This window comes from Felis catus, chromosome B1, assembly GCF_018350175.1.
Source record: "Felis catus isolate Fca126 chromosome B1, F.catus_Fca126_mat1.0, whole genome shotgun sequence".
NCBI lineage: Eukaryota > Metazoa > Chordata > Mammalia > Carnivora > Felidae > Felis > Felis catus.
Window position 1 is genome coordinate 28,686,632 of NC_058371.1, and position 8,903 is coordinate 28,695,534.

An 8,903-nucleotide genomic window follows, 5' to 3' on the forward strand; every position below is an offset into this window, starting at 1 on the left:
CAAATTCTTCAATAAATTTTTAAAAAGAAAATACGCATAGGTTTTCAAGACATTTAGGCACGGTCTCCAAAATTTTGACATCTTTATGATTAGACTCAGATTTTAAAATATCTGGGGAATAAGATAAAGACAGTTTTCTATGTGTGTGTTTAAATTAGAAGCTTTTAAGAAAATGAGCAATGACAAAGCACTGAAAATACCTATAAATACTGATTTCAGTCCTCCAGTTCCCTTGGCCTCTTCTGTTAAAATGTCCTCCTTTCCAATGAACACTGACATATTTTTTTTTCAATTTTTGAAATTTATTGTCAAATTGGTTTCCATACAACACCCAGTGCTCATCCCAAAAGGTGAACACTGACATATTTTGAATGAAGTCTAAAACCTTTTTAGATTACCTAATATATTTTCTAAAATGTGAATTCAATGACACTTTTCTTAAGGCTTGTACCATTTCTACTGGTACCTCCACACATACACACTTGGCACATAATTGACAAAAAAACAAATTCAAAAACGTAAATAAGCGAATTACAATTTTGTGTCACTTCCACTTTATATTTTGAAATAGTCCCACACTCATCTGTCACCCCAAAAGGCAAGCATTGCACTTACGTGTTGGGGTGCTTTACATTGCACTTGGAGCCCACAATTTTTAAAACTTGAGGAGCACTGGAACTGTCCAGTGCACTGGAAAAGCCCAGGAACTGTCGACCTTTCCACTTTCTGTACCATCCTTACTAAACTGCTTTCCACACAGCCACCAGGGCGGCCGTGTACCCCAAACGGAGCATTCCAAATAAATTCAACCCCAGAGCGGAAACGATGGAAACTGCCTTAAAAGACTGGAGTAGGAATGGGCTTAGGCAGTGGCTCATACTAAACTACCTGAGGTCAGGAGGCTTTTTCTGCACCCACGCCAGGGTGGGACCCGAAAAGTTTCAGTACGTTCAAAGAACTGAACCAAGAAGTCAAGAATGATCAAAGCGAAGCAGTCTCGCAAAACCTCCACTCAGCTCTTACAACGGCCAAAGCGCCTCGGACACGCGGCGGCCGCCTCCCCGGGCGCGAAGGTCCGCCCGCCCGCCAGCCCGATCTGCCGTCGGGGGATGCTCACCTCGGGCTCACCCTGCACGCCCGCCTCCCGAGCCGCCCTCGCCACCCCGAGCTCCACGGGCTCCTGCAGCGAGACAGCAGGCGGCCAGCGCCGGCGGGCATCGTCCGAGCGCGCGGGCTCTGCTCCGCCGCGATGCGGCGCGCGGACGCCCCGGGTGGCCCGGGCGGCTCAGCGCCTCGCGACTTCGCGAGAGCAGCCGTCACCCGGGCGGCGTTCCCCGCCTCCAAGCTCGGGAGTCGCTGGGTTGTGCGTGGGTGCCAAGTTGCGGCGGGAGAGGGCGGCAACCCCCACCCCCGCCCTCCCGGATCCTGAAGCCTCGCCGCGGTCCCGCCCCGCCCCCAGGGAAACCGCTAGGAGGCTAATCCAACCCTGGCGCCTGGCCCCGTGCGAGGCACACAGCATTCGCACTGCTCCCTTCGACCTTGTGGCAACTGAGAATCAAGAGGTCGGGGATCCGTCCAAACTGTAGGGTTTCCCCTCCCGGTTACCGGTACCTGAATCTCCGTGGTGTCGGGATACCTCTGCACGGGTGCGAAGGACGCGCGAGCGTGGGAAGTAGCTCATCCAAGGGAAGCTAATATTTAGCCAGTAACCAGGCCGGCGGAGGCCCACCTTTGGGCTCAAGTTAAGAATCCCTGAACTTCATGATGATTAACATGCTTTCCCTAATTCACCAAGAACCTTGCCAGCTTCTAAAGGTCGCCACCACATTCCCCACAAACCTTATGCAGCTTTCTTTGTCCAGTCAGTTCCTCAGAATCAAAATCTTCACAGCGAAACAAAACTCCTGGCACTTGCTTCCCAAGAAACTTCAGGAACAAGCGGTGCTCCCAGGCACGTGCGCACGCGGAGGCGTCCTTGCGCGGAGGCGGTCGCTTCTGCACGTGCGCATTGGGTGGGGCAAGAGGTCCTGTTGGGGAAGGCCTGAAGAGCCAGGGGATGGAGGCCTGGGTGGACGTGGACTTTGTAGACTAGTTCGGTGTCCCAACGTGAAACGTGTGCTCAGTGCATACTCCGTTTGCACATGATAGGCTCTCAACAAACGTGTGTTGAATGACTACGTGAATGTAATATGTTTGCTACTGGCATCCTTTCGACTCAGATGGAGAGCTGGGTTTTCTTCCATAAACTGAACAGAATGGGCCTTGCTTAAGTAAGCCTCCAGGTATCCTCAGCTCTACTGAAACAGCCATTCTGCTACAATTTTTGTTCACTTTATAATTTAAAATTTTTGGAAGGACTTTATATATGTTCCACAGGTAATGGCCAGCTGCCTTTAGCTAGAACTTGAGCCTGGAGGTAGCAAACACATCACAAGTTTGGAGGATCTAAATTATCTCTTTGTAGCATGGCCTCTTAACAGTCCTGATTCAAGGGTTATGTAGATCATAGAATACAGGTACTCCAGTAGAGGAACTCGGATTTAGTTTTGCAGTCCATGCTTGAAGCATCCTGCACGTTCATGGGTAAAGATGTTGGGACAAGGAACCCAAATGGTACAACATTTCATTTCCCAATAGCCACTTAATTTAAGGCAAATTTTAAATGTATTTTGAAACTGGAATGTAGCATGTCATGAGATAGATATTTTTTTTTTTAAAAAATCAGTATACAGCAAGGTTTTTGTTCCTTGGATTGAAGGTCTTACCTTAAATCGAAAGGGGAGTTTCAGGGATCTGTGAATACCCTAAAGTGATACAAAAATGAAAATGTTTAAGTTCAGTTTAGTGAGAAAAGGTTCTGTATTTTTATCAGATTCTCAGATGTGTGACACTCCCCGAAGTGGTAAGAACTGCTTTATGTTTATGTGCCTATAAAACATTGGTATTTCAAGAGATTATTTTAAGTTCCAGTTTTGCTCCATTTGTGAAATAAAATTTTATTGCTCTTTTTATACTCTATTTTGACAATAAACAAAAGTTCATAATTGACCTACTTCTCATTTTCTCCTTCATTGACCCTTATCCTTACGTTTGTTTTTATTTTTTTAAGTAATGTCTACACACAAGGAGGGGCTCAAACTCATGACCCTGAGATCAGGCGTTGCAAGCTCTACTGACTGAGCCAGCCAGGTGTCTCCCTTATCCTTCCTTTTACACTTAAGAGTTAAGGTACCCAGCAAGTGTACTCCTAGGAATTTGCACCCAAGGACATGTGTAAGAATTTCATACCAACACTATTCATAATAGCCAAATATTGGAAACAACCCAAATATCTATCAAATCAAACAGTGGCATATTCATCCACCTTTCATTAGCAGCATCCATCATTTCATTAACAGCAGTGAAAACAATAAACTACAGTTAGATGCAACAACATGAATGAAATACACAATGGTAAGGGAAGGAGGTCAGTCAGAAAATAATACATATTGTGTGTTGCCATTTATATACGGGTCAAAAATAGGCAAAACTAAACTCATTCTAGGGATGCATACTTACATGGTTAATGTATACAGAAAAGCAAAAAAAGTGTTTCCCAAGAAAGTGTGCTGCAGGATTACAGGTAATTTTTATTTTCTTTTTTGTGCTTTTCTGTAACTTCCAAATTTCTTACAATGGACATATGTCATTAGTAGGGAAGAAAATAGGTGTTATTTTTTAAAGTTGAAGTATAGTTGACATGTATTAGCTTCCAGTGTACAACATACTGATTTGCCAATTTTATGCACTATGAAATGCTCACCACAGTAAGCACAGTTACCATCTGTCACCATTCAAAGTTATTATAATATTATTGACTACATATCCTGTGCTATACTTTTCATTCTTGTGATTTATTTTATAACCAGAAGTTTATACCTCTTAATCAACTTCAACTATTTAGCCTCTCCCCCCACTTCCCTCCCCTCTGGCAACCACTAGTTTGTTCTCTGTATAGAAAGGTCAAAAGTAAAATGCCATGATGAAACTGAATAGAAGAATTATTGGGGCGCCTGGGTGGCGCAGTCGGTTAGGCGTCCGACTTCAGCCAGGTCACGATCTCGCGGTCCGTGAGTTCGAGCCCCACGTCAGGGGGCTGATGGCTCGGAGCCTGGAGCCTGTTTCCGATTCTGTGTCTCTCTCTCTCTCTCTGCCCCTCCCCCGTTCATGCTCTGTCTCTCTCTGTCCCAAAAATAAATAAACGTTAAAAGAAAAAAAAAAAAATTATCTTGTGAGCAACTCTATATAATGATACCAAACCTACAACATCAATTTCTATTTCTTCTATTCCCATTTTTGTTTCCTTTTTGAAATTCTGAAGAAAAAAATCTACCATTTATTTGCCATTATCTAGAAAATTGATTTCTATTTTATTTCGTATCATTTTCTTAGATACACCTGTACTTCATTTACTATTAACTTCTTAGTTTGGTTAGTTTATTTTCATCTTTTGCATATGAAGAAAATATTTTTAAGACTATGAGTCTGCCTTTAAGGTCATACATTGGCTTCATCCTATGGCTTTCTATATTTGGTATTTCCATTATTATTTTATAAAGAATACGTATTTACATTTTTAATTTCCTCTTCATGACAAGAGTTATTTTGGAAAAGCCTTTTTATTTATTTATTTTTTATTTATTTTTGAGACAGAGAGAGACAGAGCATGAATGGGGGAGGGGCAGAGAGAGAGGGAGACACAGAATCGGAAGCAGGCTCCAGGCTCTGAGCCATCAGCCCCGCGCCCGACGCGGGGCTCGAACTCATGAACCGCGAGATCGTGACCTGAGCTGAAGTCGGATGCTTAACCGACTGAGCCACCCAGGCGCCCCAAGCCTTTTTAATTTCTAAGTGATTTAGATGTTGTTTTTTTCTATTCTTATTTCCCAATTTAATTACAATACAATCAGAAAATGTGATCTGTGCAATTTTGCTTTGGGGAATTTATTGGGGGGGGGGGGTTATGTAGCCTAAAATGTGTGATATTAATAAAGTTTCTATTGCTATTTTCTACAGTGCATAAAATGTAGCATACACATATTATATCTGTCTTACTACTCACATTAGTCAGACTGTCAAAATTATTTTTTAATCTACTTAATGTTTGTCTTTTAAACTTTGCAAGAAATCAGAGAATCGTGCACCCAGAGAAATATGTTTCAATCAATTTCTCCTTAAATTTATGGCTGTTTTTTCCTCATATTTGTAGAACTATATTATTTGGTACATAAAGCTTTATGAGGATTATATTTTCATGTATATTAGATCTTTTATCAATATAGGATGAATCTCTTTATAATATTTTTAAGTTTTTCTTTTCATTTTTTAAATAATTTATTTATTTTTTTAATTTACATCCAAGTAAGCATATAGTGCAACAATGATTTCAGGAGAGATTCCTTAATACCCCTTACCCATTTAGCCCATCCCCCTTCCCACAACCCCTCCGGCAACCCTCTGTTTGTTCTCTATATTTGAGAGTCTCTTATGTTTTATCCCCCTCCCTGTTTTTATATTCTTTTTGCTTCCCTTCCCTTATATTCATCTGTTTTGTATCTTCAATTCTTCATATGAGTGAAATCATATGATATTTGTCTTTCTCTGATTTCACTTAGCATAATACACTCTAGTTCTATCCACGTTGTTGCAAATGGCAACATTTCATTATTTTTAACTGCCGAGTAATATTCCATTGTGTGTGTGTGTGTGTGTGTGTGTGTGTGTGTGTGTGTGTATACACATATACCACATCTTCTTTATCCATTCATCCGTTGATAGACATTTGGGCTCTTTCCATACTTTGGCTCTTGTCAATAGCACTGCTATAAACACTGGGGTGCATGTGCCCCTTCAAATCAGCACATCTGTATCCCTTGCATAAATACCTAGTAGTGCAATTGTTGGGTCATAGGGTAGTTCTATTTTTAATTTTTTGAAGAACCTCCATACTGTTTTCCAGAGTGTCTGGCACCAGTTTGCATTCCACCAGCAGTGCAAAAGTGTTCTTCTTTCTCCACATCCTCACCAACATCTGTTGTTGCCTGAGTTGTTCATGTTAGCCATTCTGACAGGTGTGAGGTGATATCTCATGGTGGTTTTGATTTGTATTTCCCTGATGATGAGTGATGTGAAGCATTTTTTCATGTGTCAGTTGGCCATCCGGATATCTTCTTTAGGGAATTGTCTATTCACGTCTTTTGCCCATTTCTTCACTGGATTATTTGTCTTTTGGGTGTTGAGTTTGATAAGTTCTTTATAGATTTTGGATACTAACCCTTTATCTGATATATCTTCTCCCATTCCATCAGTTGCCTTTTAGTTTTGCTGATTGTTTCCTTCTCTGTGCAGAAGATTTTTTATTCTGATGGGGTCCCAATAGTTCATTTTTGCTTTGGTTTCCTTTGCCTCTGGAGACATTTTGAGTAAGAAGTTGCTGAGGCCGAGGTCAAAGAGGTTTTTGCCTGCTTCCTCCTCGAGGCTTTTGATGGTTTCCTATCTTTCATCCATTTTGAGTTTGTTTTTGTGTATGGTGTAAGAAAGTGGTCCAGGTTCATTTTTCTGCATGTCGCTGTCCAGTTTTCCCAACACCATTTGCTGAAGAGACTATCTTTATTCCATTGGATACTCTTTCCTGCTTTGTCAAAGATTAGTTGGCCATATATTTGTGGGTCCATTTCTGGATTCTCTCTTCTGTTCCATTGACCTGAGTGTCTGTTTCTGTGCCAGTACCATACTGTCTTGATGATTACAGCTTTGTAATACAGCTTGAAGTCCAGGATTGTGATGCCTCCAGCTTTGGTTTTCTTTTCAAGATTGCTTTAGCTATTTGGGGTCTTTTCTGGTTCCATACAAATTTTAGGATTGTATGTTCTAGCTCTGTGAAGAATGTTGATATTACTTTGATAGATTGCTTAAGTTTTTATTTTAATTCAAGTTAGTTAACAAACAGTATCATATTTTTTAAGTTTATTTTATTCATTTGGAGAGGAAGGGAGGGGCAGAGAGAGAAGGAGAGAGAGAATCCCAAGCAGGGATTTGTGTCTATTTGTCTTTTGGCAAATGTGTAAATATATATGTAAAATAGATTCCTAATGTTAAAATTGTATCAAAGCATTAAAAAATAAATAAAAGAGGGGTGCCTGGATGGCACAGTCAGTTAAGCATCTGACTCTTGGTTTCAGCTCAGGTCATGATCTCACAGTTTTGTGAGTTGGAGTCCTGCATCGGGCTCTGTGCAGGCAGCATGGAGCCTGCTTAGGATTCTCTTTCTCTTCCTCTCTCTGCCCCTCCATCATTCATGCACAATAAATAAATAAATAAATAAATAGTAGTGCAAACCCTTTACAGGTATAACTGACATTAGTCATCTCATTTTATACTACTTTTCATGCATCTTTGCTGTTTCTTTTATTTCATATCTTTTGATACATGGACTATATTTTCTTTTGTTTTCCTCTAGTTTTTTGGCAGGTATAAATACCTTTGTTAACTAAGCAATAATAAAACCTATACTCTTTAATGAAACAGTATCAAAAGAAACAGTACCTATTGATTTCCTTAATCATTAGTTAAGGAGGTTAACATAATTTTCATACCAGTTGTTGATATCACCTGGAATTTTAGACCCAGAGTTTATTTGTTAATTAATTTATTATATTTTTCATTTTCAAGAATTATTGCTTTCTTCTGTTTTTAATTATAGTTAAAACTGTTATCCAGAATTAATTCTGTATTTTTACATCTTTCAAATTGTTTGAATATTGGTCTTTTAAAACTTAATTTTGCCTGGTAATTGATGGACCCTTTTGCCTGCTGACTGGCTTTCCTGCAATTAGCAATTTTCTTTTTCTATAACAGCATTCATTATAGCATATGTAATATAACAGTTGTTCTTCCTGCTTCTTCAGGAAAACAGATATGCAAATTTTTTTGTTCTTTGTCCTTCATTTTTGTTAGCTTCCTGTTTATCATTTTTCCTTTGTCCCTTTTTTCTCTAATCTGTGAGATCTTTTCAAGTTTGTTCTACTTGTCATGAATTCAGTTTTTGTTTTTTTTAATTTTCTATTTTGAATCAAAAAAATTTTAATGTATTTATTTTTGAGAGAGAAAGAGAGAGAGAGGAGGGGAGGGGCAGAGACAGAGGGAGACACAGAATCCAAAGCAGGCTCCAGGCTCTGAGCTGTCAGCACACAGCACGATGTGGGGCTCCAACTCATGAACCGTGAGATCATGACCTGAGCTGAAGTTGGACACTTGAACAACTGAGCCACCCAGGTGCACCTTGAATTTTTTATTTAAAAAAATTTTTTTTTTCAACGTTTATTTATTTTTGGGACAGAGAGAGACAGAGCATGAACGGGGGAGGGGCAGAGAGAGAGGGAGACACAGAATCGGAAACAGGCTCCAGGCTCTGAGCCATCAGCCCAGAGCCCGATGCGGGGCTCGAACTCACGGACCGCAAGATCGTGACCTGGCTGAAGTCGGACGCTTAACCAACTGCGCCACCCAGGCGCCCCTTGAATTTTTTATTTTGAAAAGCCGTTTCAAAACTCAGAAATATCTCAAGAACACATGAACTTCTATGTATATTCACCTGGATTCACCAATTATTAACATTTTGATAGATTTGCTTTAATAGGATATCTATCCTTGAATCCATTATCCCCTCTTTCTCTCTCAGTATGTATCATATGTTATTTTTACTATTGCTGAGACACGTGAGAACAATTACATATGTCATGACTTATCTTTCAGCTTCTATCTGCTCAAAGCGAGGAATTTTTCTTATATAACACATAGTCCAGTGATTAAATTTAGGGAATTGAACCTTGTTACAATACTATTATCTTACAGTATAGCCCATA

The 8,903-nt window shown here is 40.2% G+C and overlaps 1 protein-coding gene across 11 annotated transcripts in view; it reads right to left on the reverse strand.

The window, feature by feature from the left end:
• The window catches only part of TEX15 (testis expressed 15, meiosis and synapsis associated), a 101,313-nt gene extending 99,322 nt beyond the window's left edge, over positions 1–1,991 (reverse strand). For 2 of the 11 annotated variants that reach the window (XM_045055339.1, XM_045055340.1), the window contains exon 1: positions 889–1,080. The gene's annotated coding sequence lies outside the window, so the exon portion shown is untranslated. Of the gene's footprint in view, positions 1–615; positions 867–888; positions 1,081–1,117; positions 1,318–1,611; positions 1,780–1,839 lie in introns of those variants that run through there. The other 9 variants (XM_045055327.1, XM_045055328.1, XM_019828368.3 and 6 more) reach the window with 8 other exon arrangements.
• Between the last annotated feature and the right edge of the window lie 6,912 nt (positions 1,992–8,903).